The 20,070-nt window shown below is 40.2% G+C and overlaps 1 long non-coding RNA gene across 1 annotated transcript; it reads right to left on the bottom strand.

The window, feature by feature from the left end:
• Positions 1–5,220: 5,220 nt before the first annotated feature.
• Positions 5,221–18,949, bottom strand: LOC117347017. Its single transcript, XR_004536704.1, has 3 exons — positions 18,826–18,949; positions 15,929–16,000; positions 5,221–5,935 (listed from the first exon to the last, which is right to left on the bottom strand). It is a non-coding gene; the product is annotated as an uncharacterized LOC117347017 (long non-coding RNA).
• Positions 18,950–20,070: the final 1,121 nt, after the last annotated feature.

Here is a 20,070-nt window from a genome sequence, read left to right as displayed (position 1 = left end):
TTCCATTTCAAGAAGAATTTACCAGGTGTTAAATCTTCATACTGCAAACTCTTGGTGACAGTAAAGGGGTTAGAAAGTAGATTTTCCAGTACTTTTACTTGTGCCTACTGGCTTTCAGTTAATAAAACATTTTCACTGTCCAGTTCTTCAAGAAAGTCTTTTAATTCAAGTAAACGCTTTACCATCAAATAAGTGCTTCCCCAGCGTGTTGTTTGATCCAAAATAGCTCCTTTTCCTGCACATCTTTTCAAAATGGCATCTGTTTTAGGGGCCCTGGCTGCAACAGTTACTTTTTTTCAATTTGCCAATTAGAGTAGATGCATGACGATCTTTCAATCCATCTCTTATTGCAAGTTGCAGAGTATGAACAGCACAACTCATATATTGAAACGTAGTACGCTTAGATGCTTCTTCAACAATGTTGTCCAAAATGATACTATTCTCTTCACTTTCACTTTCTCCAATACTTGCAGAACTGTCTTCCTCTAATATCTGTCTGTCACTTTCTTCATGTACTTTATTCATTTTCTCAGTTATGCTCAACATATTAGAAGCATTATCTGTCACAATACATAGAATCTGTTCCTTTATAATTTTAAAATCTTCTAGAACATCCTGCACTAACTTCTGAAGATAGTCACTGGTGTGATGTGCCTGGATATCCTTTACTCCCAAGGATTGTGTTATCGTTTTATTATTTTCATCAACAAATCTAACATTACTAGCAAAATAATTGACTCTGTGACATGTGCATGCATCCATTTTTATGAAGACAAAATGTCCCTTCAGATCTTTTTGTAGTTCTTCATTTTTACATTTGGCCTCTTGCACTTGTACCAGTACTGAACAGAATGGTGAGTTGATTTAATGGTGATGTTATTACTGATTCTGTACTGTGTCCAGAACGAAACCCAGATTGATTTTCATGTAGGATATTATATTTCTCTAAATAATTCACCAATTCGGCATTCACCAGTCCCTCCATTAGTTTTTCAAATAATGGGATACTTGCAACTGGCCTATATTTTTTTTCGCTAGCAAGTGACTCCTTCTGTTTCTTTACTATAGGGGTTATTATTATTTTTCCTAGGTTTTTTTCAAATTGTCTGGACTGTAATTGAGAAGTAATCCATTTATAGAGATGAGCTCTAAAGGTAGGCGAGGAATTCACCAATACGTTCCTTGGACATATATCTAAACGACAATTTTTTTTGCATACTTTGAATATAATTTGCTAAAAAGTTCCCAATCTGAGATGGCGAATTTTTCTCACATCATCATTCTTATTTTGGCTACTAAAAGCAGTTTGTAAGCCATCAATTTTATCTTTAAAAAATGTTGCCAAATCATCAGCAGATGGAATATTTTCCTTATTTGGACGCTTCTTAGAGTCTGTCTCAAATAGCCCATGAACCAGTTTAAAAGGCTCTCTACTTTTTACCTTTACGTCTCCTATCTTTTCCTTATAATATCTACTACGCTTTTCCGTAATCATATTTTTATATTCTCTATGTTTCAATCTCCAATTAGTTCTATCTTCTACTTTACCTGATTTCAACCAAATCTTCTGCATCCATCTGAGTGCCCTTTTTAGTTCTAATAATTCTTCATCGAACCAATTATTATGTATTTTATCTCGCCTGACTATTTTTTTTGTAAGGTGCTATTTCATCTAAAATTTGATTGCTTAAAATTTCCCAATAAGATAAAACATTTTCTTCTTGTCCCTCTATATTTCTCAATTCGTAGTGTAACCAGAATTCTACATGGTCAACCTTACTCCTTCCCATAACTTCTATCTTCTTATTCCTAAGCCTTGAATTATTACTTAGTTTACCTGGGTTTTTTTGCCATTTTAAATAGAAATTACATAAAACGGTGATCTGACTAAACCATCCAACGGATGTCATGCCTGGCAAAAAAGATCTATTGCCACAAACAGGCACTAGAGGTGTAATGTGATAATCCAGGTGTAACTGAACACAAACCCGTTGCCAGGTGAATCTCAGAGGAGCAAGAAAAAATTAATAAGGATTCCCTAGAACAGCAGCAGCCACAACTCAAGGGGTATGAAAGAGATAACTAAAATGATAGGGTTTCCAGAACTGCAACTCCACCGGAGTCCAAGAAAAGTATGATGTAGAAAGGGTTTCCAGAACTGCAACTCCACCGGAGTCCAAGAAAAGTATGATGTAGAAAGGAACCAATCATGAATATGCCGCATATGACACATCTCTATGAAAAAGTGCAAAGTAACAATCCCAGGCCATCCCAATCAATTTGTAAAATCACCTTACAAAGAGGAAGACCTCCCACCCAAAGAAAGCCACGTATCAATTGACATGCCGCCTTCCGAGAAAAAGACAAGGGTAACATTTGATAAACATACAACCATTGAGGAAATATCATCATGTTATATATGGCCATTAAAGAAATAGGAAAATGGCGCCAAGTCAATAGATGTGATTTAGTCTTTTCCAACAAGGGCTGTAAATTAAGATCATGCAACTGAGTAAAATCTTGTGGAATTATAATCCCTAAATAAACAACTTTCCCAGACGCCCAGGTAAGGGGAAAAGAACCAGACCAATTGGCAGGTAGACTCGGATGAAACGGAAGAGACTTCTGAAAATTCAGCAAAAAGCCAGAATGAAATCCATATTCATCTAATGCATCAAGCATTAGTTAAAATAATTTGTTAAAATAATTTGTTAAAATAAGCATCAAATCATCCGCAAATGCCAAATCTTTCAATTCATGGCCCACAACCGAAAGACCAGTGTTGTGAACATCATGTTTCAAAGTTCTCAATAAAGGTTCAAATGTTAAAAGGAACAATAACGGAGAAAGGGGGCATCCCTGACGGGTTCCTTGCGATACAACAAATGGGGAAGATTGAGTCCCATTAATCAAAATAGAGTCTGTAAACAATCTAAGAACCAACCAGTGATACCCATGTGAGACAATGCAGGAAAAGGAAAGGACCACTCCACATAGTCAAAGGCTTTATCTGCATCTAAACTAGCCAATAGTCCTGATATAGCTTTCACCTGACTGGTCACCAAAGCAGCCAAAACTTTTCACACGTGGAGCACAGACTGATGGCCACATACAAAACCTACTTGTTCTTCTCCAATAAGTATAGGCAAGTAAGAAGCTAATCTATCCACCAACACCTTCACAAATATCTTAAGATCCACATTCAACAAGGAAATTGGACGATAAGATTCCACACATTGACGGTCTTTCCCTGGCTTTGGGATCAAGATTCCACACATTGAGGGTTTTTCCCTGGCTTTGGGATCAAATTTATTAAAGTGTCTGTGGCTCCAGAAAGGAAAGAAGCATTATCTATACAAGTATCAAAATAACAAACCATTGCGCCTGGGAGGTGATATGCAAGCAATTTATAATATTCCGCCGTGAACTCATCAGGTCCAGATGCCTTGCAAGTGGATAAAAACTTAATAACCTTTTGAACCTCCACTGCTTGCAAAGGCGCATTCAAAGATTCATACATCTATGGAGTTAAGCAAGACAGAGAGGAATCCTCTAGGTATGCCTGAACCAGAGAGGGTTGGGAGGAAGTATCAGCCGTATAAAGTCTCATAACAGAGGACTGACAATGAAGAAACCATAGCTGATTTAAGAGGGAAATTGGTGCAACAATCAGAAATTGAAGACTTCCTCAAGGTAAGTCATAGTTCAGTGATAGGTGCTAACAGTTTTCTCGGAAAAAGGTTTGCAACTAGGTCCTCTGCCGGGAAGGGGGGGGGAGATAAGATACTGTCAACACAGGTAAATGCTATAGCATACATTTCCAAGTTTTCACTCACACTGCCTTTCTATACAATCTACTTTCAGCAATCTGACAAGCTAGGTCATGTCCATAGCATGTGCCCCAGCATTACATACAGGCACCAATTACATACTGAGGGTCAGGATAAATTAACTTTAATTGATACAGGGGCCAGAATCAGTTTTACGGATAGAGCTTGCCGGCCACAAGGTGGAAGAAGGAATCTTTTATCTTACGGATCCCAAGGCGACAAGAGGGCACCCGCTAAAACTCGGGGGGGGGGGGGGGGAAGATTTCATGGGGACACCAGGAAATACTACTTCACCGAAAGGGTAATTGATAGATGGAATGGTCTTCCACATCAGGTAGTTGAGGCCACTAACACTCTCGACTTCAAGGGTCGATGGGACCGTCTGGTGGGGTCGCCTCAGATGAATGCTTAAAAGATGGATTCTCGAGGAGGGAGAGTTCTTGAATGGGCAGACTTGTTGGGCCATCGGCCCTTTTCTGACGTTATACTCTATGTTTCTAAAAGGAGTCTCCCCAAATAGCTAGTGCCTAGAATCTCTCACCTATTGCACTGGAAAAGAGCTTACCAGGGTAAATATATAATCTCTCCTGGTGATCACTATGAGCTCCTTTTACAAAGCTGTGGTAAACACTAGTGCTACCCGATTTGGGGGAAAATTTTCGATTCGATTCATCCTATTGAATTAATTTTTCATTTGATTCAATTTTCCTGCCCAATTGGCTGTTTTTTTCAAACATCCTGAATTGGTGGGCCCGAATTTTTAAGAAAACAAATCGATTCACTAAAGTGAATTGATGCGAATCAGGCTGCACTAGTAAGCGCTAGGGTATATTTACTGCAGTTTACAAGGGTTTTACCTTAGGACACATTGAGGCATCCTGTGGTAAATTCATAATGTATGTGTACAAACCATAAACACACACACACAAATTTCACAGGGGAGTATGTTGGGGCGAAGAGTGGATACTTCTACGTTAATAATCGTTTGTGCATTACTGCAAACTGACTGAGTAGCGCTTGAGCCTTTACCACCTACAAAATAGTTGTCAGAAAGGGCTCTGTGCTAATGACAGCATTAGTGTATGGCCATTAGTTTGGAAAATAGGCCATTTTCTGGCTAGGCAAAAAATGGCCTTAGCACGGGGCCTTTTTTTAGTGCAGCTTAATAAAAGGAGCCCTGTAAGAGCCGGTGATGTTGAAAATTCAGGGCTGTTTAAAGTGCAGCACTGAGAAAGTTTGCTAGCACAATTTATATTCAGACATGATTAGAGAAAAATAATTCCATGAATTAATAACTCAGACAAAATTCATCTGCTGGGATTGCAGATAATGAAGTTTTATTTATTTTTAGATTTATAATTTAACAGAAAGATTCAACAATAAGTACCCTTCATTCAGCTAAAACATTCTCTTGTTGCCCTCGCTTGAACTGTTGAGGATGACTTCTGTGAACAGCTCACTTGAAGTTTTTCTACATCATTTCAATAGGGTTCAGGCATGCGATTGGCCAGTCCAAAACACATTGTTTTTCTTCAACCATTTTGTAGTGGATTTCTTCAGATATTCAGAGTAATCTTGCTGCATGACTCGTGGACAGATGGCTCGCTTTCTCTTCAAGAATTTTCTGGAACATATGGCAGTAATCCAGGCATTTGGCAAGGGAAAAGGCTTTGGTAATGGTAAAGGGGCATGCATTTGATAAACTGCCTTTTGTGGGTCCAACCAAAGCAATTTACATATATAATATGGAGGTACTTTATCTGTTCCTAGTGGGCTGACAAAGTAAGTTTTGTACGTGGGGCAGTGAAGGGTTAAGTGACTTGCCCAGGGTCACAGGGAACTGCAGTGGGAATTGAACCCGGTTCTCAGGCCACTGCACTAGGATACTCCTCTTGCTGAATTATTTTCAACATTTTGCCAGAGAAAGAGGATGGGAACTTGATATACTGTTTTTCTGTGATTACGCAGTTCCCCAGGTTCTCAGGCTGCTGCACTAACCACTAGGCTTCTCCTCCAAGTTATTGTCAGTATGGCTTCTGAACTGTTCTTTGGATTCTTAGATCAGGAATGTGCCTCCTGGCTTAGTCTTAGAAGTCCTCATTATTCTGTTCAAGAAGCAAGATAGACTGCTTTAATTTTCAAGGCCAATTTCATAAATGAGGCCAGTTTCATAAAATTTACGCAAAAATGTCATGACAATTGGAACCAATTCTGCCTAATCTTATTAATAAGATTTTTCATTTTGACCTGCGTCTGCGCCTCCACTTTTGGCCATTTCCACTTTTTTGGTTTTCCTAACCTTATTCCATGACAACAGAGTAGCCATGGATAATACCAAACATTTTCTGATGACTGATATAAACTTGGAAATAAACATCCTGCTATGACCTCACTCATTACTGAAAAAGCCTTTGATCAACTTGAGTGGCACTTCTTGTTTCGAACCCTGGCTGAAGCTTACTAGAATATTTCTAAATAATAATTCTTTTTGAGTTACATTTGAGAGTCTCCTCTCTCCGCTATTATTTACCTTGATAATATCTTTTCCAGTAGATAGGAATAATATGCTGAACCCCCCTCCCACCCAGTAATTTATCTGATGTGCCTGCTTTCTAAATCAAGCTTAATGGTCAGCTCCATAGCTAAGATCTGTTAGATTAGGAAGAGACTGTATATATAGGATTACAAGGGAGGAAATAGTCAGGCTGTTTGTTTTGTTTAACTTGTATTTTCATGGATTCATTGTTCCTTTCAGAGGCTTGTTAATGTTTTAACTACATTACTGCTTCTTCAATGATTGTTTTAAATTCATCTGAGCAGATCAGTCACCTGGTTTGGCGAAATAGCCCATATCCCTCCTTCTCCTGTCGTCTTCTGTAGGGCTGCACCAGCTTTGATACGAACTGAAGGGGGAAGCAGAGACCGTGGAGAAGGAGGAGTTAGAGTTGAAAAGTGTAGTTGACATCTTCTGCACTATGCTTGCGAGCACAGATGGATAACCTCATGGTTCACCATACCATCCCTATCTACTGGAAATGATATTGACCCTAATCTCTTTTTTTGTCTCTTCCACTGTATCTATTTTGACAGAGCTATTCTTCCCCTAAAAATAATTATTTGTCTTTTATTCTGTCTAGTTGTCACCAGCTGGATTACTGTGTTTCTCTCTCTCTTTTTTTTTCTGGTTTCCATTCTACACTAGTCAGGATTTTGTAGACTTCAATCGTGGTTTTAGGCAAAGGAGTGGGCCCTCCCACGCCTAAAGGCCCGGATTCTATAAATGGCGTCCCAATTGTAGGAAGCGGTAGGCATCATACCGCTGTCTAACCAGCCAATCGGGATGCACATTTTTTTAAAAAAAGGTCCTGAGACATCAGAGGTGCTTCTGGGAGCCTAAGGAAGTCCGCCAAAGGTCCCCTAAGTCTAGGTGTGGGCGTAGTTTGCCACGGAAATAGCCTTAGGCAGACCTAGGTGGCTGTATACGTCTTCCTAGGCCAGCGGGATACACGTACAATGTAGGTCAGCAAAATTCTGGCCTACAGTGTAAGTAGACACGTCCACTGAGCTTATCGTGGCAAGGGATCTCCCTGCTGTAATAAGCTTAGTGGTAGCAACCGCTTGTCTAACCCAAATGATCGCCGATAGGAGGGAATCCCAATCCCTCCTGCCGGAACCCCCCATTTCTCATAGATCACCCCACCACCCCACCTATACCCCCCACCTCCTAATCCCACCCAAACCTCCCCGGTCCCCCCTGTAACTTTTTGGGAAGGCCAGACAGACAGGACTCTGTCACACTTTAAGCCATGTTTGCAATGGGACCTGCATAAGAATAGGGAGTTCCAAAATCAATTAACATATTCTATCCAACGGGAGCCAAGGAAGGGCTCACAGCAGAATAGAAGGAATCAACGATTGTTCTAAACGCAGCCAAGGTTTATATAAAACGCCCACCCATCTCTCAGAATTTGTAATTGTGCAGCTTGGTGGTAAAGTGCAAAATGGGGAATCCCCATCCTTCCTATTGCTCTAACCTGATAAAAAGTAGCCCAGTTAATTTGCAGAGGCTTCTGCCTCCAAATGTAGCAAAATACCTTTTGGTTAAGGCAAAAGAAAAAACGTTGAGGAATGGTAATTGAAAGAGCCATAAAAAGATAAAGAAGCTTTGGCAAAATCACCATCTTCACTGCATGGTTATGGCCTAATCTATGAAGTGGTCTTTGAGTCCGGATTTGAATACTGCCCGAGATGGAGCTCGACGTACCAAGTCAGGCAGTTTGTTCCAGGCATACGATGCAGCAAAGTAGAAGGGACAGAGTCTGGAGTTGGCCATATAGGAGAAGGATACAGATAAGAGAGATTTATCAGATGAGTGGAGTGCCTGGGGAGTGAGTGTGGGGAGAGATAAGAAAGGAGAAATAATGAGGAGATGTGGACCTATTCAAATTTTTTTAAACCCTGCTAAGTTAACTGCTTTCACCACATTCTCTGGCAATGAATTCCAGAGTTTAATTACACATTTGAGTGAAGAAATATTTTCTCTGGCTTGTTTGAAATCTACTTAGTAGCTTCAAAACATGCTCCCTATCCTAGTATTTTTGGAAAGAATAAACAAGCGACTCGCATCTACCAGCTCCACTCCACTCAGTATTTTATAGAACTTTGCAATATCTCCCCTTAGCCATTTCTTCTTCAGGCTGAAGAGCCCTAGCTGCTTTAGCCTTTCTTCATAGGGAAGTCATCCCATCCCTTTCACCATTTTCATCATCCTTCTCTGTACCTTTTCTAATTCCGCTATAATTTTTTTGAGATGCGGTGACCAGAATTGCACACACTATATTCAAGTGATATAAGGGCATAACATTTTCATCTTTGTTTTCCATTCCTTTCCTGATAATCCCTAACATTCTATTTGCTTTCTTAGCTGCCACCGCACATATCATTAACAATGACGCCTAGATCCTTTTCCTGTGCAGTGACTCCTAACGTGGAACCCTGCATCACATAGCTATACTTCGGGTTCCTCTTTCCCACATGCATCACTTTGCACTTACGTTAAACATCATCTGACATTTTGATGCCCAATCTTTCAGTCTAACAAGGTCCTCTTGCAATTTTTTTATAATCCTCTTGCTATTTAACAACTTTCAACAGCTTTGTGTCATCAGCGAATTTAATTATCTCACTAGTTATTCCCATCTCTAGATGATTGATAAATATGTTAAAGAGCAGTGGGCCCAGCACAGACCCTGGGGAACCCCACTCTTTACCCTTCTCCATTATGAATATTGACCATTTAGCCCTACTCTCTATTTTCTATCTTTTAACATGTTCTTAACCCGTAATAGGACATTACTTCCTATTCCATGACATTCTAATTTTCTCAGGAGTCTTATGAGGTACTTTGTAAAATGCCTTTTGAAAATCCAAATACACAATATCAACCGGCTCACCTTCATCCACATGTTTATTCACCCCTTCTGTAATTTTATTTTTTATAATAGTCTCTATCATTTTGCCCGGTCCCAACATCAGACTCATTGGTCTATAATTTCCCAGATCACCTCTGGAACCCTTTTTAAACACTGGCATTACATTGGCCACCCTCCAGTCTTTGGGAGTGATGCTGGATAAGAGATAAATTACTAATAGTTCTACAAGTTCAGTTTTCAGTTATATCATGTCTTTGGGATGTTAGTCATCAGATCCAGGTGATTTGCTACTCTTCAATTGGTCAAATTGCCCCATTACATCTTCCAGTGTTATAGAGATTTGATTCAGTTTCTCTGACTCATCTGCATTGAATATCATTTCTGGCACCAGTATCTCCCCCCTGACTTAGCCTAAAAAACTTACAAGATTTCAATAAGATAACCCTGTCAATAGTAAGTATATAGTACTCATGTGTCTTCCCACATCTTTGTAAAGATCGAAGCAAAGAATCAATTTAATCTTTCCACTATGGCCTTGTCTTCCCTGAGAACCCCTTTTACCCCTCGGTAATCTAGAGGTCCAACTGATTATTTTCCCATCTTCCTGCTTCCAATATATGTAAAAAAAAGTTTTTACTATGTTTTTTTGCCTCTGATGCAATCTTCATTTCAAGGTCTTTTCGCCTTCCTTATCAGAGCCTTGTATTTGGCTTGCTATTCCTTATGATGTTTCCACCTCAGTTGGATCCTTCTTCCACTCAAAGGATTTTCTTTTATCTGTAATAGCTTCCTTCACTTCACTTCACTTATTAACTATGCTGGCTGTTATATTTTTCTTCCTTCCTCCTTTATTAATACATAGAATATATCTGGTCTGGGCTTCCAGGATGATATTTTTGAACAACTTTCATGCATGCATGATGTAAATTTTTGACCTTTGCAGCTGCTCCTCGAAGTTTTTTTTTTTTAACCATTGTCATAGTCTTCTTTTTTAAAGTTAAATGCTATTGGATTGGATTTCCTGTGTGTACTTCCAGAGTTTATATCAAGTCTGATCATGTTATAAGCACTGGAAAGTAGCTCTAGTCACAGAGACTATAGGTAGATCCAGCCTAAGGAAGTCAGTGGCGTGGAGCACTGAAGGACAGTTCCAGTCACAGAAACTATACATGGGATCCAATCAATGGGAAGCAAATGTGGACAGAACACTGGAAACAGGCTCACCCTAGATCAGCTGTCTGGTTACGCCACTAAGACCAAAGTGGGTGGGTCAAAAAATGTTATCATCATCAACCACAAGATCCAATCCTACGAACAATATCAATGGGACAGTGATAGTGTCAGATCCCATTTTTTGTACCTTCTTTGACAATAATGATGAAAATGATCATTCTTCGTATTTAAAAAAAAAAGTTGGAAAAAGGAGTTCAGAAAAATGTGTTATAAATGGTATTGGAATAAAATCTTTTGGAGGTTTTTTAAGGCTAGTAATAATTGGAACCATTGATATAAGCAATACAAAAATCTAAGCCTGCACTTTCTAGTTGTTTTCCTCTTATAATTTAAAGAATTCAAATAATATAAGCCTTGATAATGTTTAAAAGGATTGGATCTTTTAGTTGATATTGTATTTTGTTGATCCAATATATCTCTAGATTTGGTATTGTATTTGGTAGAAGAAAAAAAAATCTCATTCCCCCCCCAATTAAATGAAATATATGTGATGGCGGGAATTGCAACACCCCCCAAATAATCCTAAAAGGATAGATCATAGAGACTAAAGAAAGATGCCAAATACAGAGCCCCCAAGGAAATCATAGCAGGGCATGGAAAGACGGTGATGAAATCATATGATCGGGATGCTGGAGAGAAGGAAATTTCACTGAAATGACTTTTCGGTGGCCTGCAAGTTTTTAGGCCATCCATACCTTTTTACTGAGTTAATAATGAGTTTGTGAAAAACATGTGGTGTGTATTGAGGTTTGCATGAGTGGTGTCTTCATGGTATAAAACATGGTCTGCATGGCACAAAACATGGATCGAGAAAGTGAACTTTGGAGGGTGGTTTTCTTTTTGTGGGGGTTAAGAATTTGGGGAGGCTTTTGTAGTGTGGTGTGATGTAGAGTGAGTGTCGAGGGGGAGAATATGTTGCATATACAGTAGGTTTTTCATTTAGAAGAGGGGGAGTTTTGGGATACTCTGATGCCTGTGTTTTCTCTGGTGTATGGGAGGAATGAAGAAGGTGGGGTATCCTTTCAAAGTTGAAGAGTATGTGGTAGGGTGGGGGATAGGAGTGGTTGCAGGTCAGGACAGGAGGGTATTATAAAGAGGTTTTGGTTTCTTCTGTGTTATGTGACTTAAGATAGTTTTGTTTAAACTCATTTATATGAAACATGCTAAATTGCAAAGAGGAGGTTATTGCTTTGTTGTTTAATAGTAAAAACAGGGGGGGGGAGACTTTTGTCAAATATGCAGCCACACTTAAGAAAACTAGAGAAGTTAAGTTGATTGCTTTGAGGTTGTGTCAGAGGAAAGGCCTTGCTGGGGCTGGCTGCAAGCAGTCTCTTTTGAGTGCTGCCTTCTGCTCTCCAGGAAGATTCAGGGAAGACCGGATCAAGAGGACTAATGAGTGGCTTAGGGGATGGTGCAGGGAGATGTACTTCGGATTCCTGGACCACGGAGATGCACTTCAGAGACTGCAGGGTCCGGATGGGCTGCACCTAACCGGAAGGGGGAAGAACGTCTTGGGACGACGCCTGGCTCACCTGCTCCAGAAGGCTTTAAACTAGGTGAGCTGGGGGAGGGGACCCACTCTCACACAAATTGGGTAAGTAACTTGGAGGTAAGTAAACGTACGAAAACTACAGGGGTCAGAGGGAGGGAGAGCAAGAAACACAGACTTAGTATCTGAAGTAAGTAATCAAGCTGATAGAGTGGGGGACAGAGGGAAAGATGGAGACCCCCATCTTGGGGCCAGGGGGGAAAGGTAGAATTGGAGGCAAGATGGAAGGGGGCAAAAGCAAGAATGAAGGCTTTCGCCCCTGTTATTTTACCGAACTATCCCTACTAGGTCTCACTACAACTATCAACTATTTTCTAGACCATCAAAAATCAGAACTCCTCATTTCATTAGATCTTACCGCAGCCTTCGATACTATTGATCACTCTCTTCTCATTAATCGTCTTAGCGACTGTGGCCTTACTGGTTCCGCTCTTCAATGGTTCATTTCATATTTCAATGACCGAAGCTTTAGAGTTCATTCAAAGAAGGAAACGTCACTTCCCATATCTCAAACCTATGGTGTCCCTCAGGGCTCCATTTTATCTCCCCTGCTATTTAATATTTTTCTGTCCCCCCTCCTTACTCTTGCCCAGTCAATAGGATTTACATCCTACGCTTATGCGGACGATATTCAATTACTTCACCCTGTAGATACCTCTAATCCCACAGAAATTCAAACAATCAATAAAAAATTAGATGAAATAAGTGATTGGCTTTATGAAAATAAACTCTCTTTAAACATCAATAAGTCAAGCAGCCTACTTTTTCCTACCAAAAAGAACAATATTATTCATGAAAAGATTCTTATCAAAACTCATCCTGTAAAAATGGAAACCAAAATAAAACTACTAGGGGTTACCCTAGATAAGGATCTTACCTTTCATGACCAGATTAGTACAGTTGTAAAAACTTGTTTTTACAAACTAAGGCTTATACGTTCTCTATCATCTATCCTCGATACTACAGCTATCACAACTCTAATTCATTCACTTGTCATCTCTCACCTTGATTATTGTAACTCTCTTTACAATGGACTCCCTCAAAAAGAACTACGGAGACTCCAACTCATACAAAATACAGCCATAAAACTTATTTACAAATTGGGAAAATATGACCATGTTACACCTCTCCTGAAAGAAGCTCATTGGTTACCTATAACCCATCATATCACATATAAAACAATTATGCTAGTCTTCAAAATCAGATTCTCCCGCCAACCTTCTTTTCTAGATAAACTTCTAATCCCCTACTGTTCATCACGGACCCTTAGATCAGTTGATCAAAACCTGCTATCTTTTCCCACAATCAAAGATTTCTTTTATACGAGAAAGACTAACTTTTCTGTAGTCGCTCCTACCCTATGGAACTCATTGCCATCTCATATTCGTCACGAGACATCAATTTATAAATTTAAGGCTAATTTAAAAACTTTCTTATTCCAAGACGCGTTCTCCTGTTCCCAAATATAATTTATTCTTCAATACCTCAACCGCTTTTAAGAAGCAATCCCATTCCTTATGTTTCATCCTTCCCGTTTTTTTAAATAATGTATTTTTTTTCCCCTTCTATCTCATTATTCCCTGCCTTCACTTTCCAGTATGTCTAGTTAGAGTCTAAATGTTCACAATCCCCTTTTCTTTTTAATTATTTTATATATTGTACTAAATGTATTTATTTATTCTTTTTTTTTAATCTTATTTTTAACTTGTAAACCGGCTAGATACTTGTTGATGGTCGGTATAGTAAAAATTTAATAAACTTGAAACTTGAAGGGGACCAAGGCAACATTGAAGGCAAGATTGAAGGGGGCACAGGCAAATTTGGAGTTGACAAGGGCAAATTAGAAGGCAAGATCGAGGGGTACAAAGGCAAAGAAGAAGAGGACAAATTATCTCAGACAAAAAGATAGAATGGACAGCCATGTATACTAATGCCCGTAGCTTGGGCAACAAAATACTGGAACTGGAAACAGAAATGAGGAACGCCGACCTTGATGTAGTGGCGATATCAGAAACATGGTTCTCTGAATCCCACGGACGGGATGTGGTCATACCAGGATATAACTTACTCCGTCGAGACAGAGAGGGCAAATCAGGCGGAGGGGTAGCTTTGTACATTAGAGATGACATCAAAGTCACTAAAATCACAGACATCAAGTACACGGGAGAATCCCTCTGGGTGAACCTTGCCAGGGGCAACAACAAATGCCTATATCTTGGTGTTGTATACAGACGACGATCTAATGGATGACATCGAGACCATCTGCGTGGAGATACGGTGCTGGTGGGAGACTTTTAATATGCCCGATGTGGACTGGAACAAACCTTACACTACAACCGGCAGCAGCAAAAGGCTACTTGCCTCCATGCAAGGAGCACACCTCAAGCAGATGGTACTGGAACCCACCAGGGACGAGGCGATCCTGGACCTGTTGCTTACCAACGGAGACAGTGTAACAGAAGTATCGGTGGGAGACACCTTGGCATCCAGAGACAACATGGTTTGGTTCCACCTCAAGAAAGGATTCACTAGGCCAAACACATTGACCAAAAATGGTCACGTTAAGTATGACTATCCTTTTAAGGACACCTTAATTGATCACTAGCTCAGTTTCCGTGGCACATATAGCAGTTTAGAGTCAAATCTTAGTGTCCTTTACCTTTTGTTTTTTCCTTGTTCTTATCTCTCAACTTATTGTAGTTCTACCCTTTTCCTTTTGTGTCAATTTGATATGAGTCTTTGTACTTGTCTTTACTTGATATTATTTAGCTATTAATTTTAATGTGTCTTTATTACCCTGTTTTTGCTTTGTAGTTTTGAGAAGGCGGGCAATCTACTTCTGAAGTATTTTGCCAGAATTGATGGCACCTAACACAGGCCTGTAGCATTGATCTCATTTGCTGTGAAGTCAGGGGTACCAGATTTTCCCTAAGGAAAATCCTGACCCATGGCCACACCCATCAGAAGCACCCCTGGCCATGTCTGGGAAAACTGCACATCAGGTAACCCTTTGTGAAGTTAATGGAAGGTTTGGTAACCTCTCAAGTTGTGGATTATTTGAATAATTTTGGTGTTTTGCATTATTTGCAATCAGGATTTAGGGTGATGTTCAGTACTGAAACAGTAATAAGTTCCTTGATGCCACACAAATATGAGAACAAAAAGGTGCATACTTGGCTCTAGAACAGCAACATTTGGTATGGGGAAGCCTAGTAGAGCATCAAATGTGGCTGGACTAATGAACCATAGAGGACCCAGGCCCATAAGGCATTCTGACCACATCTATGGTATGAGCCCATCAAAGCCCACCCATACCCTACTATACTGCCATATAGGTGGCACCTGCAACCATAAGGGCTATTAGGTGGGTATAGTAGGTTGGGGGTAGAGGGGGGCTCACCATAAATTATTATGGGGGTTATGGTGATATGCGAACACCCTGTGATGGGATAAAACATGAAAGAACTGCCACAAAAGAATCCCAATATTAACAAATACCCTGGTCATGCAATAATGCTTTTAATGGCCACAAATAGGCTTAAATTGACAGCAAAATAAATCTCAGCCCAAAAAGCCACAATTAATAGCACCATTGCCAGCTAGGCCTTGGAAAGAGATTTGACTTACCACAGCCTACTTTTACAGATACTTGGTGAAAGACCACAGACTACATGCCACAAGACCAGAAATAGAAAATCTTGCTCAAGAGCTTCACTCACCACAGAAAAAAATGAACATACTGCAGAAACAATTTACTTTCTCACACTGTAACTCTTCATTGATTTCTTGACCACTCCTGCTGGCACTATTTTTCATGGTCACATTCTATAAATAGATGGCACTTATGGTTCTATGAGGAGTACGAAGGTTTAAGTAAATATTACCAGAGATCAACATCATGCTAAGGTGCGACCATTAAAAAGGTAACTGGTAGGAGTTCAGATTCTGGCCATCTCCTAAAGTCGGAACAAAGTAAGAACAAAACAGATTCAATCTTTACATAGGATCAATTGCTCAAAGAAATGTATCTACAAATATTGTTTTAAGACTTTTGAAATAAGCATTGAAAGGGGAACAGCCCAAGCAGCGGAAAAAAATGACACATTCCTTTTGCAAGGTGTATTAATTGTAAAGATAAGCGCAGAAGCTATTACAATATTTACAAAACTGCTCGCGTGTATGCTCCTGTCACCACTCTTCTGTGTTATTTCCTGTTGAGTGAGAAGGGAAATGTGTACAGCTGGATTTATTATTTAGCACCACTAATATTTTCAGATGTGGGAGGGTGGAAAGTGTTTTCAGCCACTGGCGTACCTAGGGTGGGAGGGAGCCTTACCATATGGCTCCAGAAAAAGGAGGACGGATTAAGACATTACTTTCAGTAGAAGTGAAACCCGGATGACTCAATCCGTCCTCCTTTTTCTGGAGCCATATGGTAACCCTAGTGGGAGGCACCTAGTGGCGCTCCCTCTCACCCTGCCCTCCCCCTTCCCCCACAGCCGTGCACAAGCCTCTTCCCTTCCTCCATATCTGCTTAGCTTCCCTGGTGCGAGCAGTATCTCCAACTTGCTGCCTGCGACGGCCTTGGCTCTCCCTCTGACATCACTTCCTAGTTGCAGGACCCTGAAGCACATTCAGAGGGGAGTGCTGAGGCTGGCATAAGCTGCGTGTAACAAAAAAATACATTTTTTTTTACCATGTACATCCTCACACAAACCAGAAGCCCACATGCAAAGAACTTGGCCACAATAACAGACACCAAAATTCCAGATCATATTGTAAACCCAGTGAATATGTGCCACACTCATCCACCAGTATACCACCACTACTACTCCTCCTCTTATATAGTGCTGAAAGGTGTATGCAATGCTGTACATTTTGACATTTATAGATGGTCCCTGCTCGGAAGAGCTTACAATCTAACTTGGACAGACATGACATATAGGGTTGGGGGATGCAGAACCCAAGGTGAGAGTAAGGAGCCAAAAGCACTCTGGTAGACTTTTAAACGGACCTTGAACACTGCCAAAGATGGAGCCCACCGTAAGGATTCGGGCAACTTTGCAGCAAGACAGAAGGGATGGAGTCTGGAGTTGGCAGTTGAAGAGAAGGGCACAGATAGGAGGGACTTACCAGCTGAGTGGAGCTCACTGGGGGAGGGGGGGGGACACAGGGTAAGATAAGTGAAGAGAGATAGTGAGGGGCAGCTGAGTGAGTGCATTTGTAGGTCAGTAAGAGGAGTTTGAATTGCATTCAGAAACGGATGGGAAGCCAATGAAGTGACTTTAGGAGAGGGGTAACGCGAGTATAGCGGCTCTCTCAGAATATATGTTGTGCAGCTGAATTCTGGACAGATTGGAGGGGAGCAGGATGACTCAGCAGAAGGCCACCAAATTAGAGACTTTTGTTAAAATCATGTGCACAATATCCTAATATGTCTATGGGGAAAAAAATTTGCACCTCAATGAAGTAACCAAAGGTTCCATAACTAAAGCATGCTGGACAATTGCACGCCGTTTCCAGCACTTTTACAGCTTACCGGAAGCATTTTGAAGGGGGGGGGGGGTGGATTCTCCCCAGTACACTTGTAAGTGGTCACACTCCCGGGGGGGGGGGGGGGGGAGGGGAGGGGTGTTGGGAAGATACACTGAAAATTTACATTCTCTCGCTGTTTGGGAGTTTTTAGTGTATGGGGGCTTCCCAGCGGGAGCACGAGCATGTATAAGTATAGTGTGTGTGTGTGTGTGGGAGGGGGGGTTCCCTCCCACCACACCCCTTGAAAACACTCCCGGTAAGCCGTAAAAGCACTGGCGGTGCACAATTGTCCTGCGCGCGATCGAGATCTTTAAAAATAGTGGGCACAAGAAGAAACAAAATGTTTTCCGTTTCAGCACCTCAAACTTGGAATGCCCTGCCCCTTTATATAAGAAAAGAAAAAGACCTTAGCTCCTTTAAAAAAGTTTTAAAATCCTTTTTATTTAAAGATGCTTTTATTACTTAATGATTTAATACTTTATTTAAAATTTTTCATGTTCAAAACTTTTAACCTTCTAAATATATCCCTTACCCCCTCCTATGTTTTTACCCTTTATGTTTCTTCTATCTTAGACTGAGAATACTGTAACTGTGCCCCTCTTTCCTACTGTATCTAGTTAGTCATGTTACCCCTTAAGTTCTAACATTGTATGTTATAAATTATTGTTTTTTTTCTTTTTTTAAATTTGTTAAAAATTTTGTTTTTAATACAGTCTGTTATCTCATATGATGTTTTAAATTGTACATCGCTTAGAAATTGTTATAGGCGATTCATCAAATAAAATTGAACTTGAACTTGAGATGCCACCACCAAATACCATACAAAAGTTAAGCAAAATTGTATTACTCCTTGTGCACAGAGACTGGAATGCTACTCTAGTGGCTAGGCCCCTGCCTATATAACTACAGAGCTTGGTTAAGAGCATCCTGCAATCCATACTTCAGAAAATCTTTTAACACAGCATGAACTTTGGTCTGAATCGGACAAGATCAGAACTTTAGCAAGAAGATGCCTGTGGCCCACTTGGCTGATGCAATCAGTTTGCAACCATTATATCAAGGCCTTCTGGTCAAGTTACCCTACCTACTTCGAAGCCTAGATTCAGACATTCCTGAATTCCAAGAACGGCATCTTTGGGTGATGTAAAATGGACATTTTTATGGTTTCTAAAATCAGAATGAATGGTTTACCTACGTCAGAAGCCAAAGAAGAACAAGCAAATTAACTTTTAATTCCCCCTCATACCTGGCATTAGAGAAAGCTACACCCAGCCTTTGTGTTTTTGTGCACTTGTTTGCAAACGCTCATGCTCTCATCCACACACAGCTCATGTAAATCCCACGGCAGTGAAGGGATTGCTATTAAATCCAGATGCAAAGAAGTCTCTCAGTGTTGTATTTTGCACTGCCAGATACAAAAGGAAATTAAGGAGACTGCTGAATGCAGAAAGGACTGTGCAGGCAGAGAACTTTCAACTTTTTTTTTTTTTTTAATCAAAGTCAAATTGTTTCTGTAACAATATTTGTGAATGAATGTATTTTGTAAAATTGAGAAATATGAAATTAAAGATAAACATTTACCGTATATTAATTTTGAGTGGTGGAAGGAGCTGTTCTATTACCAACTTGTGTAATTATATCTGCAGGTTAATAAAGAAAAAAAAAAAAAACCACCCCACTTTAAAACCAAAAAGGGACAATTGAATAGACTGCAGAATAAGATCAGAGCCAGTCACTATGGTGGAGAGAGCCAACTATGGCATTTCTTAGGAGCAGCAGCAAACACTTACAGCTTGTACAAGGATCATGCAACACTGTACAAACAAGTGTAAATCCACAAATAACTCTACAAAGAACCAGAATGTTACTGGAAATGTAACAGAATACACCCAGTTTGAACGATTACAGTGACAGAATGATGCATCGGTATCTTTATCACCCACCTTTCTGAAGATCATGTAATTAGCACTTCATAATCTATCCTCTACCTGGCCATGCTTCCAAATAAACTTCCCTTCTTGTATCCAAAAGCCTCACTGAAGGAAGAGCTGCCCAGGATGCCATTCAGCTATACAAAAACCCAGGTCATTTATATTTTTGGACATCTGAAGTCCATACCATTACCAAGTGTGGTAGATGTACCTTGTTGAAACCCAAGCCAAACTTGCCCCTGTATTTGGGATTCAGCTTCCTTGCCACAGACAACCAAGTTAAGGGGTTCTGCTACCTCCAAAAATGCAGTTCTTGCAAGACTCAGAAGATCACAACCAAGTATGCTTCCCTCAAAATGTTAATGATGTCCAAAGACAGCAACCCTCAGATTTTATTCCTTGTGAAGAGTGATGTGTAGGACTCCTTGTAAAGTGATAGGTAGGACCAGTACAATTTTCTAAATGAAGGCTGCAGAACTGAGGTTCCCTGGTATGATGTATTTCTTGGAAGTGATGGGTCCAATGGGAGACCTGTAAATTTCTCCCACTCAACCACTCAG

The sequence above is a fragment of the Geotrypetes seraphini genome, chromosome 13 (assembly GCF_902459505.1).
Source record: "Geotrypetes seraphini chromosome 13, aGeoSer1.1, whole genome shotgun sequence".
NCBI lineage: Eukaryota > Metazoa > Chordata > Amphibia > Gymnophiona > Dermophiidae > Geotrypetes > Geotrypetes seraphini.
Note: the sequence above shows the minus strand (reverse complement) of the source record. Positions and strands in the feature narration are given on the sequence as shown.